Source organism: Leopardus geoffroyi, chromosome C1 (assembly GCF_018350155.1).
Source record: "Leopardus geoffroyi isolate Oge1 chromosome C1, O.geoffroyi_Oge1_pat1.0, whole genome shotgun sequence".
NCBI lineage: Eukaryota > Metazoa > Chordata > Mammalia > Carnivora > Felidae > Leopardus > Leopardus geoffroyi.
In genome coordinates, this window is record NC_059328.1 from 167,500,512 (window position 1) to 167,518,918 (window position 18,407).

An 18,407-nucleotide genomic window follows, 5' to 3' on the forward strand; every position below is an offset into this window, starting at 1 on the left:
ATGTGCTCTAAAAATAAATTAGAAGAATAATAATGATCAAATAGCAATGGATGGGGAGATATTAGTTACCATATGTAGAATGATTAAGGAGGGCCAGGCTCTGTGCTAAGCCTAAGCCAGATTTATCCTAGCTCCAACACCTATGCTTCCCTTCACCAGGCTATCCTCAATTCTTCAATGTCACAGAAAGTTAACAACCACAGTGTCCAGCATGATCCTGCACAGAAGATGTAAATTATAAAATTACCTCTCCTATCAACATTCTTACTTCCTTAGTACCTGATCTCAGCCAAGTATCAAGGGGGAAAGCAATAATTACCCGCTTAAATGACTCACACTAAGATATAAGTAACTGATAGGCTTAAATATTCTCACTATGTACAAAAGCAGGTTAACTCAAATGGCATTTAAACAGAAACTGTATGTTTAAGATAGAATTAAAACTGTAGTCAAAGTGTTGTCATCTGTTTAATTCAGGTGCCCAAAAGCATCCACTCCCCATTTCTGATCTTGGGAGTTCTAAGTATTTTCAAAGTAAATTGAATACAAACCCCAAATTACAAAGCAGCAGTAGTAGTTTCCATCTCACCACAACTCAAGCTGTCTGGTTAGCTGCCCATCCTATAGAGAGGAAATATTTGGAGTAGAGCTCTTATTTGTGAGTAAAGACAATCCAGAACCTGGTGAAAATCCATAAAACTCCACCTTTGTCTTCTCAGCTGCCTCTAAGCTTCCCTTTCCTGTGCCTTCTGAGTTCCTTCCCACCCCAGGGCATCCTTCAGACCTGCTGGCCACTGTCTTTCAGCCTACCCTATTAAAACAGAAAATGACTTTAAAAGGAAAGAAAATCTTTTAACAGACTTGTTTTAGAGTTTAAAGCATCTAGAAGAATGTTTGGTTTGAAGGAGTAGGAACGGTTTTTATTTTGCTGAGTCCTCCAGGAAAACCGCTTTCCTCCAGCTCCATGCTCGGGGGAACTGGGTCAAGAGTTCATAGGTAACATGAGCTCTACTTTGCCCTCTCCACTCTTTCCGCCTTACTTATTCAGAAGCCAAGAATCTCAAATTCTGAGCATCCAGATTCCATTTTTCACGGTGTCTACTTCCGTTTCCTGGTTTGACATCCCTTTCTTCTTTCAGAATTGTGGTCATTTTGTACCTCCTCCTCCCCTCCACCATCCCACAATCTGTTCATGCTGCAGAGTTCTTGGAACCTCCAATGTGTTAGGGGTAAAGCCGGGTGTGTACAGTCCATGAGGCGCTAGGTTAAGCTTATGAACTCCCAGACATGAAACTCAACTAAGGAAAAGAGCAAAAGGTCATCACACCCACTATCACCCCTATCCAGTAGATGGAAAGTAAGATTCAGCACTTTTGATTTTTACATGTACTTGGGGGTGGAGGTGGGGGTGTTGGAGGGAGGCAGTTAACAGTAACAACCACCAAACAGCACGTAATACATGATCAGAACAAAACTACCAACTGGCAATGATTATATATACTGGAGAAGGTAATGGTATGGAAATACTTCTAAAACTGCATGTCAAAATTAATTACAATTATATACACAACTAATTACAATATATTTTAATTTTGGCCTAATTATTATACAAAATAAAGACATGAATATCATAAAAGATGTGTCACGCTGATTACCTTTCAGTTTTACTCTAATGTAACTATAACCTTTCCTTCCAACCTCCACCCCTGCCTTCAGTTTCCTTCATTGCTGGCTTCAAATGTAGGATGGTGGCAATAGCTCATAAAACGTTTTTAAAAAAATTTTTTTAATGTTTATTTATTTTTGAGAGACAGAGAGAGACAGCATGAGCAGGAGAGAGGCAAGGAGGAGAGGGAGACCCAAAATATGAAGCAGGCTCCAGGCTCTGAGCTCTCAGCACAGAGCCCAACGTGGGACTCAAACTCACAAGCTGTGAGATCATGACCTGAGCCAAAGTCGGACGCTCAACTGACTGAGCCACCCAAGCACCCCACCTCTTAAAACTTTTTTTTTAAACTTTTTAAACTTTTTTTTTTTAATGTTTATTTATTTTTGAGAGAGAGAGACAGAATATGAGTGGGGGAGGGGCAGAGACAGAGGGAGACACAGAATCCGAAACAGGCTCCAGGCTCTGAGCCGTCAGCACAGAGCCTGATGCGGGGCTCGAACTCATGAACCGTGAGATCATGACCTGAGCTGAAGTCGGATGCTCAACCGACTGAGCCACCCAGGCACCCCTAAAACTTTTTTAAAAACAGGGCACCTGGGTGGCTCAGTTGGTTAAGCATCCAACTCTTGATTTCAGCTCAGGTGATGATCTCACAGTTTGTGAGTCTGAGTCCCACATCTGGTTCTGCACTGACAGCATGAGGCCTGCTTGGGATTCTCTCTCCCCCTCTCCCTCTCTCTCATAAATAAATAGATAGATAGATAGATAGATAGATAAATAAAACTTTTTAAAAAGCAATTACCAAGACACCATACTACCACACCAGAAGAGAGGTCAGCAACTTAGTGATCTACTTCGCAGACTGTCCATCTTGCAACCATAATATTAGTTCTAGTCTTTACGAGGTTCAAACTATTCCTTCCTAGTTATTATAATTATTTCCCCCAACAACATTTTTTATCACTTTCCAGATAATAAAGTCCAAGTTACTTCACAAAAGCAGCATCAGAATCTAAAATTTTTAATTTTTTAAAAATTTTTATTTTTTTTTTAGAGAGCGCGAGCAAGCACACAAGGGAAAAGAGCAAAGGGAAAGAGAAAATGCCAAAATGGCTCTACACTTAGCACAGAGCCTGAGGGGCTCAATCCCAGGACCCTGGGATCATGAAGCTGAGACCATGACCTGAGCCGAAGAAATCAACAGTCAGATACTTAACCGACTGAGCCACCCAGGCGCCCATTCATCCATTTCATTTTAAAAGTTAATTATTTTTTGAATGCTAATTCTATTTTTCAAAATTAAAAAGATAGAAAAGGATACATTAAAAAGTCTTTCCTTTATTCCTGTTCCTCAACTATTGAGTTCTCACCTCCACAAAGTCATCCAGTGTCATCAGATTCTTATGTATCCTTCCAGAAACCTTTATGCACACATGTGCTTTCCCATCCATTTTATACAAACAATATCTCTAGGGGCACCATGAGATTCCATGCTATATACATATTCTACACCTTTCATTTTTCACTTCTTAGAGGTTTTTTTTCATATCAATACACAGAGTCATCTTCTTTTTTAAAAATAAACCTTTTGCTTTGGAATAATTTTAGGTTTACAGAAAAGTGGAAAAAAATGTGCAAAAAGTTCCTATATGTACCTTACCCAGTCTCCTCAGATGTTATCATCTTACTGTGGTACATTTGTCAAAACTGAGAAACAGATCAATACATTATTGTTAACTAAACTGTAGACTTTATTTGGATATCATCAATTTTTCCATTAATGTCCTTTTTCTGCTGCAGGATCTCATCCAGAATACCACATTGCATTTAGTTATCTTGTCTCCTTAGTCTTCTCTGACAGTTTCTCAGTCTTTTCTTGACAGTTTTGAGGAGTACTGGTCAGATACGCTATAGAGTAACTCTCAACTTGGGTTTATCTAATGTTTCTCTCATGATTAAAATGAGGATATGGATTTCTGAAAACAATACACAAAGTTGAGCTGCCCTTCTCAACATGTAATGTGAGGGAGTCCTTGATGTATTTACATGACATCATTGGTGATATTAACCTAGATCCCTTGGTTAAGGTAATGTTTGCCAGTTTTCTTCAATGTAAAGTTACTATTTTTCCCTTTCCGTATTTTGCTTTTTGAAGTCAGTCACTGAGTTCAGTCTACCCTAGAACTCAAAGGTGGAATTAAAGAAACTTTCTTTTTAAAAATGTAGTAGTCTTGGGGGCCTGGCTGGCTCTGTGAAGAGCATGCGACTCTTGATCTCAGGGTGAGTTTGAACCCCCATGTTGGGTGTAGAGATTACAAAAAAAAATCTTTATAAAAATAAAATTAAAAATGTAACACTCCTTAAGAAGGATGTACCATATATTGATCTATAGTTAGATGGCTTAATGTCAGTTAAGAAAACAGGCTCTGGTGCTACACTACCTGGGTTCAAATTCTTGCCTCTACGTTGTCTATGTGGTCTTGGGCTACTTATACTTGGCCTCTCAGTTTCTTTATCTATAAAATGGGAGTGTTAATAACACCTACCTTATAGGATTATTGGGAGGATTTAATGAGAAAGTGTGTAAAGTGCTTAGAACAGTGTCTGACCCTATACCAAGTGTAGATAAATGTTCGCTGTTATTCACTTTTTTTGTCCCTACAAATATTGTAATGAATAACTTTGTATATGTTATCTTCCACACAGTGGTGGGGCAGGTGGGTATACTATAAGAGATTTCTAGACATGGTTACTTGCCTTTGTAATTTTGGTAGGTATTGTAGCATTTTGCATATCCATCAAAGATCTAGGAGTACATCTGTGTTTCTATATCCATGTTACCAAATTATTTGGTATTTGTCAATCAATTGGTGCCTACTTTTATTATGAATTAATTTGAGCATCTTTTTACTGAGCCATTTAAGAGTTAAGATTTTAGGGGCACCTGGGTGGTTCAGTCCGTTAAGCATCTGACTCTTGATTCCGGCTCAGGTCATGATCTGAGTTTGTGAGACTGAGCCCTGCATCAGGCTCTGTGCTGACAGCATGGAGCCTGCTTGGGATTCCCTCTTGCCCTGTCTCTGGTTCGTTCGTTCTCGTGTTCTCTCTCTCTCTCTCTCCCCCTCCCCCACTCTCAGAACAAATAAACTTTAAAAAAAATAAATGAAAAGGATGACAAAAACATGAACTAAGGCAAAGCCACTGGAAATAATACAGGAAATTAATTAGAATTTTAGGAGATAAAAAAATCTAATTAGGGGTGCCTGGGTGGCTCAGTCAGTTGGCATCTGACTCTTGGTTTCTGCTCAGGTAATGATCTCACAGTTTGTGAGATCAAGCCCCAAGTTGGGCTCTGTGCTATCATAGCACAGAGCCTACCTGGGATTCCCTCTCTCCTTTTTTTTTTTTTTTTTAAATGTTGATTTATTTTTGACAGAGAGAGAGAGAGCACGAGCAGGGGAGGGCAGAGAAAGGAGACAGAATGTGAAGCAGGCTCCAGGCTGGAGCTGTCAGCACAGACCCGGATGCGGGGCTCGAACCCATGAATTGTGAGATCATGACCTAAGCTGAAGTCAGACGCTTAACCAACTGAGCCACCCAGGTGCCCCTCCAGCTACTTCTTAATGAAGCGTTCCATGCAGCCACCATCAATCAAAGCTGGCCCATGAAATAAAACCCATTTGCCACATCTGGTCTCCACTACATTAATCTGTTTGCCTCGATATGTTCCTCCAAGGATTTCATATACATACATGTATGTACACACATACACACATACCAGTATTTTGTTCTGAAAAGGATTAATGAGACTTACAAGAATACACAAACTGTAAAAAGTTAATAAATTTAAAAAACAAATGCAAACGAATAAAGAAAACACCAAAAATGGTGCCAAGAAAAAGGCTAAAAATATGTACAGCATAAAATCACTATGTCTGCTCTGGAGTGGGCCACAAATGACTTTGGCTTTCTAGTGGGCATCACAAAAAGGAAAGCCCAGTCCACAGTCCAGGAGATAAACAGAAAAGTACTCAAAATGGGAACTATTTTGTGTATTTCGACCAAACAGTAATTTTTAGGGAGCAAAGAGAACGCTATAGAATGAACAAGATGAACTAGATATACAAGATACACAACTACCACTTCTCAAAGAGTTGGGAGGTTTCTGATAGTACCATCAAGAGATACCTACGGTATCTTATCAAAGACCAATGCAGCAAAACTGATTTTACAAAAAGCAAGCACAAGCTTTAAGAATTTGCTACATGCTTTTAGTTTTTTCCTTCAGTGCTTCCCTAAGTATAAACTCTTTGAAGACAAGAACCACATTTTCTAACGATTACATATACCTCATGATGCTTTGTACTGTATTCCAAAAAGCATTCAATGACAGTGAGAATTTACATAGCACAATTCAAGCCTACTCTGATAAAAATTCTCTAAGTTAAACACAGGAATTCCCACTCCTACCAAATAGAATAAAAATGATAACTGAAGTTTCAAAAGACAGAATTTCTGGACCTTCTATACTATTATTCAATCACAATTTAATTTGTGATGTCCCAAGAGCAGTTTTTTTGTTGTCGGGTTTTTTGTTGTTGTTTTGTTTTGTTTGCACATCCCTAGCACAAAACTTACAAAAAAGCCAGTCAATACCATGGACTCTGATCAAATAAAATGAAACTCATAGCAAAAGCTTTGGCAACCCCTATCAAAGGAAATATAGTATCACAACCTTTCAAGAACATAATCAATAGCTCTTTATAAACCAGCTGACAAAGGCAGGTTCATTTTTCAAATGACTCTGCAAGTCTGCAAGTAGACAACGAATTATAATGCAGATTTTCCCTACTTCTTTCCAAGAACCTGTAGTTTCTGTAAACACCAAGCTGTCAAAGAACTGCTGCTTCTGAGCTCTTCCATATACACACACATACACACACACACACACGCACGCACGCGCCACCATCAAACAGTCTTAGATTTCTCTGTATGACCATTACCTATTCCCTCTCCTCTACCTGGTCAAATTGGAAATGCAATGAAGCCTGATGAATTATTTAGGTAAAATGATTATCAACAACGCAAGTACTGTATTAAAAAACTTAAATTACTACTCTTAAGTATGGGCATTAGGATACATTAACCATCCTCTATTTGTATTTTATTAATGGAAATCATTAATAAATAAGTAGTCTCAGCCAACTGTGGTTGAGTTTTTTAATACATTTAGTATTTCAGTTTGCAGTATGCTTATTCAGAATTCCCTGTGCACAGGGGCACACCCTACCATCACCAAGAGAGGACAGCTCTAACAAGTGAAAGAACATGGACAGGCATGGGCGGGGGTTCCTCCAAATAAATGTCAGAAAACCCTGAACCTCTGTTTCATTAAAATGGGAAATAATCATCTCTATTCAATAGAAGAGATTTAAATGAGGTTAAGATTTGTAAACTACCTACGAAATGCATATAAAATAGATGCTCAACACGTGTTCAATTTCTTGCTGTTTTTTTTTTTTATAGGTAAGGAAACAGAAGCTGAGCAGGTGATCTGTCCAAGGCCAATGGCTAGCAATTGTAAAACACAGGCTAAAAGTCTAAGGGCCTAATGTTCTTTCCACTACATCAAGCAGCATTAAAACAGCAGAACCCCGCACCGCATGTTTGTCACTGATGGTCAGGCAAAGAAAAAGAATTAACAATCAGAACACCTGGGGCACCTAAATGACTCAGTCAGTTAAGCATCCCACTTCAGCTCACATCACAATCTAACGGTTGGTTTCCTTGAGTTCCAGTCCTGCAAGGGGCTCTGCACTGATAGGGCAGAGCCTGCTTGGGAGTCTCTCTCTCTGCCCCTCCCCCACTCTCGAAAAATAAACTTTAAAAAAAATAATAAAAACAATATGAATGCCTATTAGATGCTAAACACTATGCTAATCTCTTTCTGCTCATCTCCCGCCAAAATACACTTTAAAAAATAAAAATAAACAATCTGAATGCTTTTTAGATGAACACTATACTTATCTCTTTCCTAACACCTACCCTATAAAGCTAATGTATTTATCCCATTTTACTGAGAGAAATTCTTAACTTGTCCGAAGTCACAAGGCTAATAAGTGATAATGCAGGATTAATCCAGGTGTGTTTTCCCCACTAACCTGCCTCAAAACTGTGCAGGTATTTAAAAATCACTGTCTATTGGGGAGCCTGGGTGGCTCAGTCGGTTAAGCGTCCGACTTCAGCTCAGGTCACGATCTCGCGGTCCGTGAGTTCGAGCCCCACGTAGGACTCTGGGCTGATGGCTCGGAGCCTGGGGCCTGCTTCCGATTCTGTGTCTCCCTATCTCTCTGCCCCTCCCCCATTCATGCTCTGTCTCTCTCTGTCTCAAAAATAAATAAACTAAAAAAAAAAAAAAGCTGCTGAGAATTCAACTCAGTTTTTAAAAATCACTGTCTACCAAAATCAAATTCTAAATAACCTGGAAATTTTTATAGAGCCTTCTAATTTATTAGTGGAAAACATCCATAGCTCCACCATTCCCTCTCCTTAAACTTGTTCTTGATAAAGTAAAACAACTTATGGTAACTATAGTGACAAATTTACATTTGTATAACATTACAGTTTAATATTATAGATTTGTCAATTTTTATTAGATACAACTACTGAGATTTTTTCATACGCTAGCTCACATCTCATTTTAATACTTTCAAGACTCCTATGAGGTAGGGATTATTACCATTTTACAGATAAGAAAACAAGTTTGAAGAGAGAAAGTCTTCTCTATGGTTATACAACTAGTAAGCACAGGGCCTTACCCTGGACCTAAGAGAAAAGCACATATACTCCTGCACCCACTGCTTCAGCTAACCATTTGCTTTTCTCAACTTACTCATCAGAGCTAAGGGAAGGGAAGTGTGTATATGGAAGGATTCTTTCCCCAAAAATGTAATAGAAAATACGGGCCAAAACTCAACAGAACAAGAAAAACAGGAAGAAGTTAAAAGGTTGTCTCAGATCTCTTCCCTCCCCCAAAGTTATCAGGGACTTTCTAATAAATGCTTAAGGGCAGACATTTTTAAACTATTCCAGAGCACAGGGGAAAAAAAGGAGAGTTTTTCAATTCATTCTTAGAAGGCGGCTTAACTCTGACACCAAAACCAGGCAACGACAGCAAACCAAAAAGAAAACATAAATATTATATTTATCCTTTGTGACTATAAATGCAAAAATCTTAATTTATATAAGTATAAAAACTAAGGAAATGTGTAGTACAATCCCATCTGTAAAGGGAAAACCACTGTGAATGTATGTATGGTTGGATATATTTATACACACGTACACATTAATCAAAGATACAGGTGGAAATATAAACCCTAAACTGTTAACAACGGTTACCTGGGACAGGAATGATCTTGGGGGTGAAAGAAAGGACGGGGACAAGAAGTTAAGGGAGGTTTTCAGCTTTTACTGAATATACCTACATACTACCTGAATTTTTATAATGAACATGCATCATGTCTTCCATTAAAATATATAAATGAAAAGCACAGCCTAAATACTCATTTGCTGTATCTTCTCTACTTGTTACAATGAAAACAAATTCTTCTATTTACTCATTGGGCGTTCATTTATTTAACACGGAGGGGGGTTGCAGCTCCTATGCATGGGCACTGAGCTTATAAGCACTTGTGCCAGCCACCAGGTATTTACACCCTATTGTTTTTTTAAGTAAACTCCACTCCCCCCCATGGGGCTTGAACTCAAGACCCTGAGATCAAGAGTCACGTGCTCTACCAATGGAGTGAGCCAGGCACCCCAGGGCCTTTTTTTTTTTTTTTTTTTAACCCAGGATGGAACAGTTACTTCCTTCCATAAGATACATGCTGAATTTTAAGTCAAGTTCCAATTTTTACCATTTATTATTTTTTTAGGTCATGTGTCAGGGGTAAGAAATATTTTTTTTTTCTGGAATTTTTACTGCCTTTATTCTAAAAAACAGCACCAGATCATTTTTATTGAGTTTTTTTTTTTTTTTTGGGGGGGGGGATTAAAAAAATTCATTTGTATTCATAGTGCTGGACACTATGTTGGACAATGGATATGCAAAAATGAATAAATAACATATGGCTTCTCCCTACACTTAAGGAGCTGTTAATCTTGCATACCTATGTCTGATACAGAGTGCCACATAAAAACTGAAATATGTACCTCAGTAATCCTGCACTTCAAGATGAAACTGGCAAACTGCCCTGCTCAAAAATAAGTTAATTTCAGTTTAACCCAGAAAATTTTTAACATTTATGAAAAATGGAAAATTATTCAATTATTTTAAGATAAAGGGAACATATCAGTGGGAGAACAGAACAAGGAAGCTGTAGGGTAATATAAAACACAACGTCTCAGTGAAGAGTGGGTTCTAGGATTAGCTATGCCACCAAGAAGCTGTTACTAGGTTTACTCTTTCTGGTTGCTTCTGTATAGGAAACATGGAAATCATATCTACCTTATTAGGACAGGAGAAAACAAAGACTTTATTTTTAAAAGAATAACAAAATCTAGGGGCTCCTGGGTGGCTCAGCTGGTTGAGCATCCAACTTCGGCTCAGGTCATGGTCTCACAGTTTGTGGGTTCGAACCCTGCATCAGGATCTGTGCTAACAAACAGCTCACAGCCTGGAGCCTGCTTCGGATTCTGTCTCTCTCTCCCCTGTTCATGTTCTGCCTCTCTCTGCCTCTCAAAAATAAATAAATGTTAAAAAAAATTTTTTTTTTTAAATAACAAAATCTGGTGAATATGAGGCAGTATGGTCACAGGACCTGTGTTTTGTTGTTTGATTTTTTATTTATTTTTCCCCACTGTGTCAATGATTAGCCGAGCAAATTTGCAAACACAACTTAACTTCTGTATGCCTCTTGGAGTGGAAAGAACGGAGGAAGATCTGAGTTTACATTCAAACCCTCCTACTAACTCTAAGGTTAAAAAACAAGCAATTTATTTAACCTTTTTGCACCTTAGCTTCCTAGCAGTAAAACATGGATAAACTTATCTTACAGAATCATTTCAAAGACTAAATGAGAAAATACATGTGAAAACAAACTTAGAAACCATTATAAAATAGACATTTTGTCTAAATAAACAAATGGCCAATAAGAACACAAAAAGATACTCAACATCATTAGCCATTAAGGAAATGCAAATGAAAACCACAATGAGATACCACTTCAGACCCACTAGCATGGCTGTCATCAAAAAGGCAACATTAACAAGTCCTGGAGAAAATGGAACCCTCATATTTTGCTAGTGGAAATGTAAAATGGTGCAGCTATTGGACAATAGAAGTTTGGTATCATAAGACCCAGCAATACCACATCTCAGTACACACCCGAGAGAACTGAAAACACACGTCCACACAAAAATTTGTAAATGAGTGTTCACAGCAACATTTCTCTTAACAGCCAAAAAGTAGAAACAACCCAAATGTCCATCAACTGATGAGAGGATGATCAAAATGTGTCATACCCATAGAGGAAACATTATTCAGCCATAAAAATGAAGTAGGCAAAATGCACAATATGGATGAACCCTAAAAATATTATGCTAAGTAAAAGATACAAATGGCCACATATTTGTATGATTCATATCAAACATCCAGAACAGGCAAATCTCGGGAAAGTAGATCAATATTTGCCAAGTGCAGGAGAAGAGGAATGAGAGTGACAGCTAATGAGGAATGAGAGTGACAGTTATGGGGTAAGGGGGTTTCTTTTCAGCATGATGAAAATATTCTTGAATTGGTGATGTTTGCACTACCTTGTGAATATACTAAAGCCACTGAATTGTACACATTATAAGAGTGAATTCTGTTGGTGTAAGAATTATATCTCAATTAAAAAAACTATTATAAAAATTTAAGTTTCTGCTTGTCATCAGTCAATATTCTACTTTTTCCAAGAGGTTGTTCCTGTAGCTTGTAACAGCTATGAAAGCTCTCTGAAGTCAGATGTGATACAGATGAATGGTATTTTTAGTAAAGTAAAACTACTAATCATTCCAGAGAAACTTTCCACAGATCACATTAATTTGGTATAATTTTATTTCTTCAAAAGAAAAGTCCTTATTAATAGCAAGTTTGTTTGTAGGGAGTAGAAAGAGCTTCAAGGAGTCTTTCCAGAGTACACTGAAAAAAAACCAAATAGGTCAGAATGTAACACGTTTTTCTGCTTTTTTATAATAAGTGGACATTTAGTTTTCAGATACGCCCCTGCCTATCAACTAAAACCGAGGTAGATGGAACTTTGCAATGTCTACCACCTTTCATGTTCTGTTCTCCTGCCACTCTACTAAATCCATCAGGGGTTCCTAATCTCCATCAATTACTCCTTCCCATTACTCTTCTCAGGGATTAAAATGTGTAGCAAACTCTTCAAATGCAATCAATTCATTCCTAACGTTGAAGGAGTTTATAGAGTTAGGCCCAATTTTTAAGGTTAAATTTAGTCTATGTTGCTTGAATAAATACACAGCAAAATGATTTCCTGGGGTTTGGGATAGAAAAACAATCTATAGAGTTGTGTAATGCTTTCTAAGTCATTGGGAATTTTTTCATGTACTGGGTCATGGGGCAAAGACAGTCACCAACTTTTGTCCACAAAAAGTATTATGTATAAAAACTTCCTGGTTCTAGAACAAAGAGACATTTTATTGCTCAAAGCACAAGTAAGATATTTTCCTTCCATTTAGTATTGTTATACTAAAATAGCATACCAACAAAACCAGCTAGGTAACAGCATGACCAAGGTATATGAACAAAGATAAATTGTTTTTTATTAAGTATTCCTCCGGGGGGGGGGGGGGGGGGTTAGAAAAAAGTTCTTCACACGTACGAAAATAATCCCAGATTAAGCCAAAGAAAACCATGTGGATTAATATTTTCCAAAACGGGCGGATTTTGAGTGGCAATTTTAATTTGAGAGTTTGTCAACCTATGCCAGGATGTGTTGTGGGTATATTTGGCACGGACAAAATGTGCAGCAAGAGGTGACCTGTCAAACAGCTGCTGTACAGTTACTCCCTCAAAGAGCACTTCCAACTTCTGGGATAATGTCTGTGTAGGAGAGAAAGACGTCAAAGCACCAAGAAAACCACTTGCTGTCAGAGCAGCAGCAAGTCCAAACCGTGCATCCCAGGTCGAAATCCCACCCGCAACTTCACGAGCCGGCCAGACTGCGGCTCCTTTCTACTATCAGTCTACCTAACGCATAAAAAATAAATACATAACCAGAGATCCTTGCCAACCCTCTCTTCCTTCTCTTTGTGACTCCTCCACAGGCTGAAGGGATGTTAACAGCCTGCAGGCCCAGGGAAAGCCAAGCCCCACGCCGCAACACAGGCATCCAGGAGCCTCGCCACGGCCCGGGGGCCTCGGGCGGGCGTCCCCCACCCACCGGGCAAGGCTGGTCACTGGCCACACAAAGAAGCCGGCTGCCGGAGCCAGCCGCCGGGCTCGCCCCGGGGCCCGGCGCCTCCGCATGTGATGCCCGCACGCCGGGAGGACAAGACCCGCCGGAAAATGAGGATTAACGCCCAAACCTGTTGCATGATGCGTGTCCCTTTCACCCAGAAATGAACAAGGGTGCTCGGGGAGGGTGGGGAGACGAGAGCGGCCGGGCAGTGCGGAAAGAGGCCGCACCCGGCAGGCGGCGCGGAGGCAGAGGCCGCCCGCGGGGCTCCCACCTCGGGCGCTTTGTCTGCGGTGGCGGCGGCGGGGCGCGGGCGCCCCTCCCTCAGCCGAGCGGCTCCACCGCCCCGCGGCCCGCGCCCAGGAAGAAAGCCTGGCCCGCCACCCCCGCCTCCTCCACCCGCCCGCGCTCGCCGCCCGGCCGCGGGGCCTGCGCGCTCCTCCCGCCAGGGCCGCCCGGGCCGCGCGGCGGCCACACTCACCTGGCTGGCGCTGGCACTCGCGCGGGCGGCCGGCAGCTCCGGGGTTGGTGGGGAGGACGCGGGGACGCGAGCTAGGCGCGGGCGGAGGCGGAGGACGAGGCGGGAGGAAGGCGGGCCGGGGGCGGAGCGGGCCTGGACGGCGGCGGCGGCGACTCCAGCCACTCGCGGCAAATCGTGTCCCGGCCCCTCCGTGCGTCAGGCAAGGGGCGGCGGCGCGGGCGGCCTGGCGACCTCCCCGCACCCGCGGCCGGACCCGCGTCCGCGCGACCCCGCGCGCGCGCGATTAGCGGCGGCGCAGCGACCCCGCCCGGCGCGGAAGGGGGCGGGGCGGGCAGTCCCACCGGGGCTGCGGTGGGGGTGGGGCGAGGAAGGGGCCTCCGACGCACCCCTGCTGACCTCGAGAAGCTAGCCGCGCGCGGGGCTCCGCGCTGCCAACCCCGCAGCGGTGTGGGTAACGATAGGAGCACTGGGGCTAGAGTCTGGAAGCCGGGTCTTAAGGAAAGACCCCGCTACTTGACGGCTTGCAAATCGTTTCTTTTCTCTGTCCTCAGCCTGACATATATAGGTTTGAGTATATGGTCTCCAAAATTTTCGAAATTCTAACCTCCACGGTCTGGAGAATGAAGGCAGCTGGGGGAAATGGGTCGTAGTGAGGAAAGGCTGGATTCAGGGCATTTGTTTTTCTTTGGGGATTTTTCTATTGGGCGATCCAAAATTTATTCACAAATGGCCCTCTGATAATCCTACTTCCCCATCTTCACCAACCCTAGTTATTTTTCTCCAAATGTACTGGCTTCGGAGTCCTCGTTCTTCTAACTTTATTGCGCAAATCATTTTTATGTCATTTCCTGAATTCAGTTCAAAAGAGTCAGCAGCTAATATATACAAGCTCAGGGCAACCATATGGTCCCAATCCCAGGCCTTCCGTATTACTCACTGTACCACTCGCTTCTGTATCACCTCATTCAATGGATAAAATCTTGCCATTCCAACAACTAGGCAATCAAATTTCTCTCCACTAAAGTTCTCTGATCAAAATCCCATGGATGAATTCTTCCGCTTATTTCTGTGACTAATAATCTGTCTCCACTATTTCAACCTCTTTGCCACTCTTTAGGTCAAGCTTTCCTAATTTCTGCTTCTGTTTCGTATGACTGCCAGAGAATGCTCCAAAACCACAGAGCCTCCCTCTTTAAAATTCTTCAGAGGCTCTCCACCTGGGCAATCAGGTTCAAGCTAATTACCATGGTATACAAGGCATTTTACCATCTGATCCCTAGACCTCTTCAGCTCCAGCTCTCCCACCACATTTCACGCACAGATGCAACAGGTTCTGTCTGAGTATCTTTGTGTATTTACCCCCATCTGAAATCCATCCCTCATTTAAACAGGTGAACTCCTACTATCCTTCAAGATAATAAACTCATCATTTTCTCTTTGGAATCTTACCTGACATCACCTCTTTTCTACACACCCACGTGCTCACCCTATACACTTACACTGAATTAAATACTCTTTCCTTTATGCCTTCATGAAACCTTTTATGTATTCGCTATGATTATCCTTAGTACTTTTTTCCCATTGCTTTGCTTGGTGGTCTTTTGTTGCTAGACTGAGTTCCTTAAAAGGATGCAGATTTTTGTCTAGTTCATTTTTGGTTCCCAGACCTAGCAAAGTGCTCAGCACCAAGAAGTTTGTCTTTGAATATTTGTTGAAGGTTGAGGCATTCCTTCCAGCAGACAAATGTTGAGCATCTATTCACCAGGAGGGAAATATACAGTGCAATCCACAGTCTCTGTCTTGTTAACCTTTCACAGTATTCTATTCTTCCTTAACAAAGTGGCATTCTCTGCTTATCATTTAAAGTTTATTAATTATTTTTGAGAGAAAGAGTGAGAGTGTGGGAGGGGGGAGGGCTGGAGAGAGGAGACAGAGAATCCCAAGCAGGCTCTGCACAGTCAGCGTGGAGCCTAATGCGGGACTTAAATTCACAAACCGGTGAGATCATTAGTTGAAAACAAGAGACGTCAAACTGAGGGAGCCACCCAGGCACCCCTCTCTGCTTATCATTTAAAACCCTGGGGGCATCTGGTGGCTACATAGGTTAAGTGTCTGACTTCAGTTCAGGTCATAACCTCACGGTTCACGAGTTGGAGCCCCACATTGGGCTCTCTGCACTGATTGCCTAGAGCCTGCTTAGGATCCCATCTCCCTCTCTCTCTGCTCCTCCCCCACTCATGGACACACATGGGCGCTCTCACTATCTCTCAAAAAATAAACATTAAAAAAAGGTTTTTTTAAAAATCCTGTCCTCCTGCCATCCACATTCTTTCCTTGTTTTAATAAAGCAAGAACATGCCAAACAATCCATTACAGTAATTCCCAAACATCCCTGCCCTTCCTCTTTCCATACCCTCTAGCTCCACACTGTATTACCCAGTTAGTAGATAAGGACTAACTGCTGTAACAGAAAAAAAACAAAACAAAACCAAACAAAAGCCATGAGGTTGTAAATCCAGGGTGAAGTCTGGGCGCTGTATTTTCCAATAACTACTGAATTAATGAACATAGCTCCATCACTGAAATTCACTAGGCCTCGGAGTTCCTTTGGCTTTATGATTAGACTTCATTTTTGATATTTTTGTGAAGGTAAGCATATCCTTCTTTTCTTTTGAATTTTTTTTTAACGTTTATTTTTTGAGAGAGAGACAGAGTGTGAGTGGGGCAGGGTCAGAGAGAAGGGGAGACAGAATCCGAAGCAGGCTCCAGGCTCTGAGCTGTCAGCACAGAGCCCGATGTGGGGCTTGAACCCACAAGCTGTGAGATTATGACCTGAGCCGAAGTCCAACACTTACCGACATTTAACTGACTGAGCCACCCAGGCGCCAAAGCATATCCTTCTTTATACAGCCTATGTAGAAGTTGAGGGACTACTAGATCCTTACAAAGTAGCTGTCCAGCATAGGCACAAACTCCATGTGGTAGGGACCCACTCACTACTTTATAACGATATTCATCTTTGAACAATCCTTCTAGTCCTTACATTGAACTGAAATATGTCTCCTTATAAATTTGTAGGTAGCTATGGTATTGGGAGGAAATACCACTAGGTTTAAGTTCTAAAGCGGGGTGGTCAGATCCCAGTTCTATAACTTCCTAGCTGTATGAACTTGGACTAGTACAAAACAACTCCAAGTATGAGTTTGTTCAACTCTAAAAGGGGAAAATAAGAATACTTTCAACCATTATTATAAATATGAATATAATGTGTATTAAAGGGCCCAGGGAATCTGAGTCTAGTACCGTGTATTGAGTACAGAACAGCCCCATTCCCCTTCCATACATAGCCTTTTAAACATGTGAAGTCAACAACCATAGCACATGCCTTCCCATACATACTATGCTTCACTCACATGTACCCTTCATCTCCTCCATACACTTTCATCTGATCATACCCTAGTACCTCTTAACTGAGTCCAATAACCCAGGTATGAAGAGAGAAATAGTGAAGTATAATTTACCACATTTTTATGATATTTCAAATTTCAGTCTGATATCACAATAACACTTTTCTACCACCTCATATTGTTCATAAACATCAAGTTTTGCCAACTAAAAACAAAAGTACCTCCAAATTCTTTTTAAGTCTTTAACACATATATAGCTATAAAACCAAGTCTCCTTCAGCCTGTATTTGTGCAATTTGTTTTTGAAGACTGAGTGCAGATCTTTGCATTTATTCCTCTTAAATGCCTTTTTGGAAGTTATGTATCAGGAGTCCCTGCCAAATAGAAATCAGTGAAATGAGAATAACATTAAAGAAAAACATTCAGTGGTGAGGGGAAACCATCCCAAAGACACTTTTGCAACCAATTCCTAAATTCCTAATTTCTGCCCTGCAATTTTCTTTGGGCTTTTTATTAAAAGCCACATTTAAATGTCATCTAAAATTAAATAACTTTCACACTTGTCTTGTTTTATTTTTATAATAAGTGAATGTTGAAAGCACCTTTTATGTGCAATATGTTCCCCACACATTGTTCACCGGAACTTCTGAAGAACTCACTGTGAGGTAAGGCAGACCCAGGTGTTGTTAAAGCCACCTTACTGAAGCTCAATAGGGTGAGGTAATTTGCTGAACAGTCACCCAACACCAAAATTGGTTTCTTGAAGAAACTGCCCCACCCACAGCCCATGCTGAAGGGGAGGCCCCAGGCAGTACTATTGTGCTGTGCAATCCCTGAGTCACTGCTAATTGCTGTGATCTATAACAGCCAGGTCACACCCATTCAAAAGTGACCTGGGGTGGGGGGGGAACCTCAATCCAAAAAAGCTGGTCCAATCAGACAATCAATTGGGGATACTATCTCCCCAAGAGATCCAAAAGGAGACACAGAGGGTGCCCATAGGTGAGTAGGGCTCTGGCAGAATAATGTCAGCCCAATGACTAAGCAGAAAACATCCATTCATTACACATTCAACTCTTATATTCAACAAATATTTATTAAGCATCTCTGGTTTAGGTGCCGGGGATACAGTATGGACAAAAATACACAAAAATTCTGCCTTGTGGATCTTGCATTCTGGTGGGTGGGACAGATGATAAATACAATAAATAAGTAAATCAAAGAGTATATTAGAAGGCGATAAGCGTTGGATAAAAATTATGCAGGAAAGGGGACTAGAAAGTGTAAGGGGTAGGGTACAATTTTTTTTTTTTTAATTTTTTTTTTCAACGTTTATTTATTTTTGGGACAGAGAGAGACAGAGCATGAACAGGGGAGGGGCAGAGAGA

At 41.1% G+C, this 18,407-nt stretch overlaps 1 protein-coding gene across 6 annotated transcripts in view; it reads right to left on the bottom strand.

The window, feature by feature from the left end:
- SESTD1 (SEC14 and spectrin domain containing 1) overlaps positions 1 to 13,716 on the bottom strand; it is a 157,604-nt gene extending 143,888 nt beyond the window's left edge. For 5 of the 6 annotated variants that reach the window (XR_006713004.1, XR_006713003.1, XM_045480377.1 and 2 more), the window contains exon 1: positions 13,613 to 13,716. The gene's annotated coding sequence lies outside the window, so the exon portion shown is untranslated. Of the gene's footprint in view, positions 1 to 13,261; positions 13,505 to 13,612 lie in introns of those variants that run through there. The other variant, XM_045480379.1, reaches the window with a different exon arrangement.
- Between the last annotated feature and the right edge of the window lie 4,691 nt (positions 13,717 to 18,407).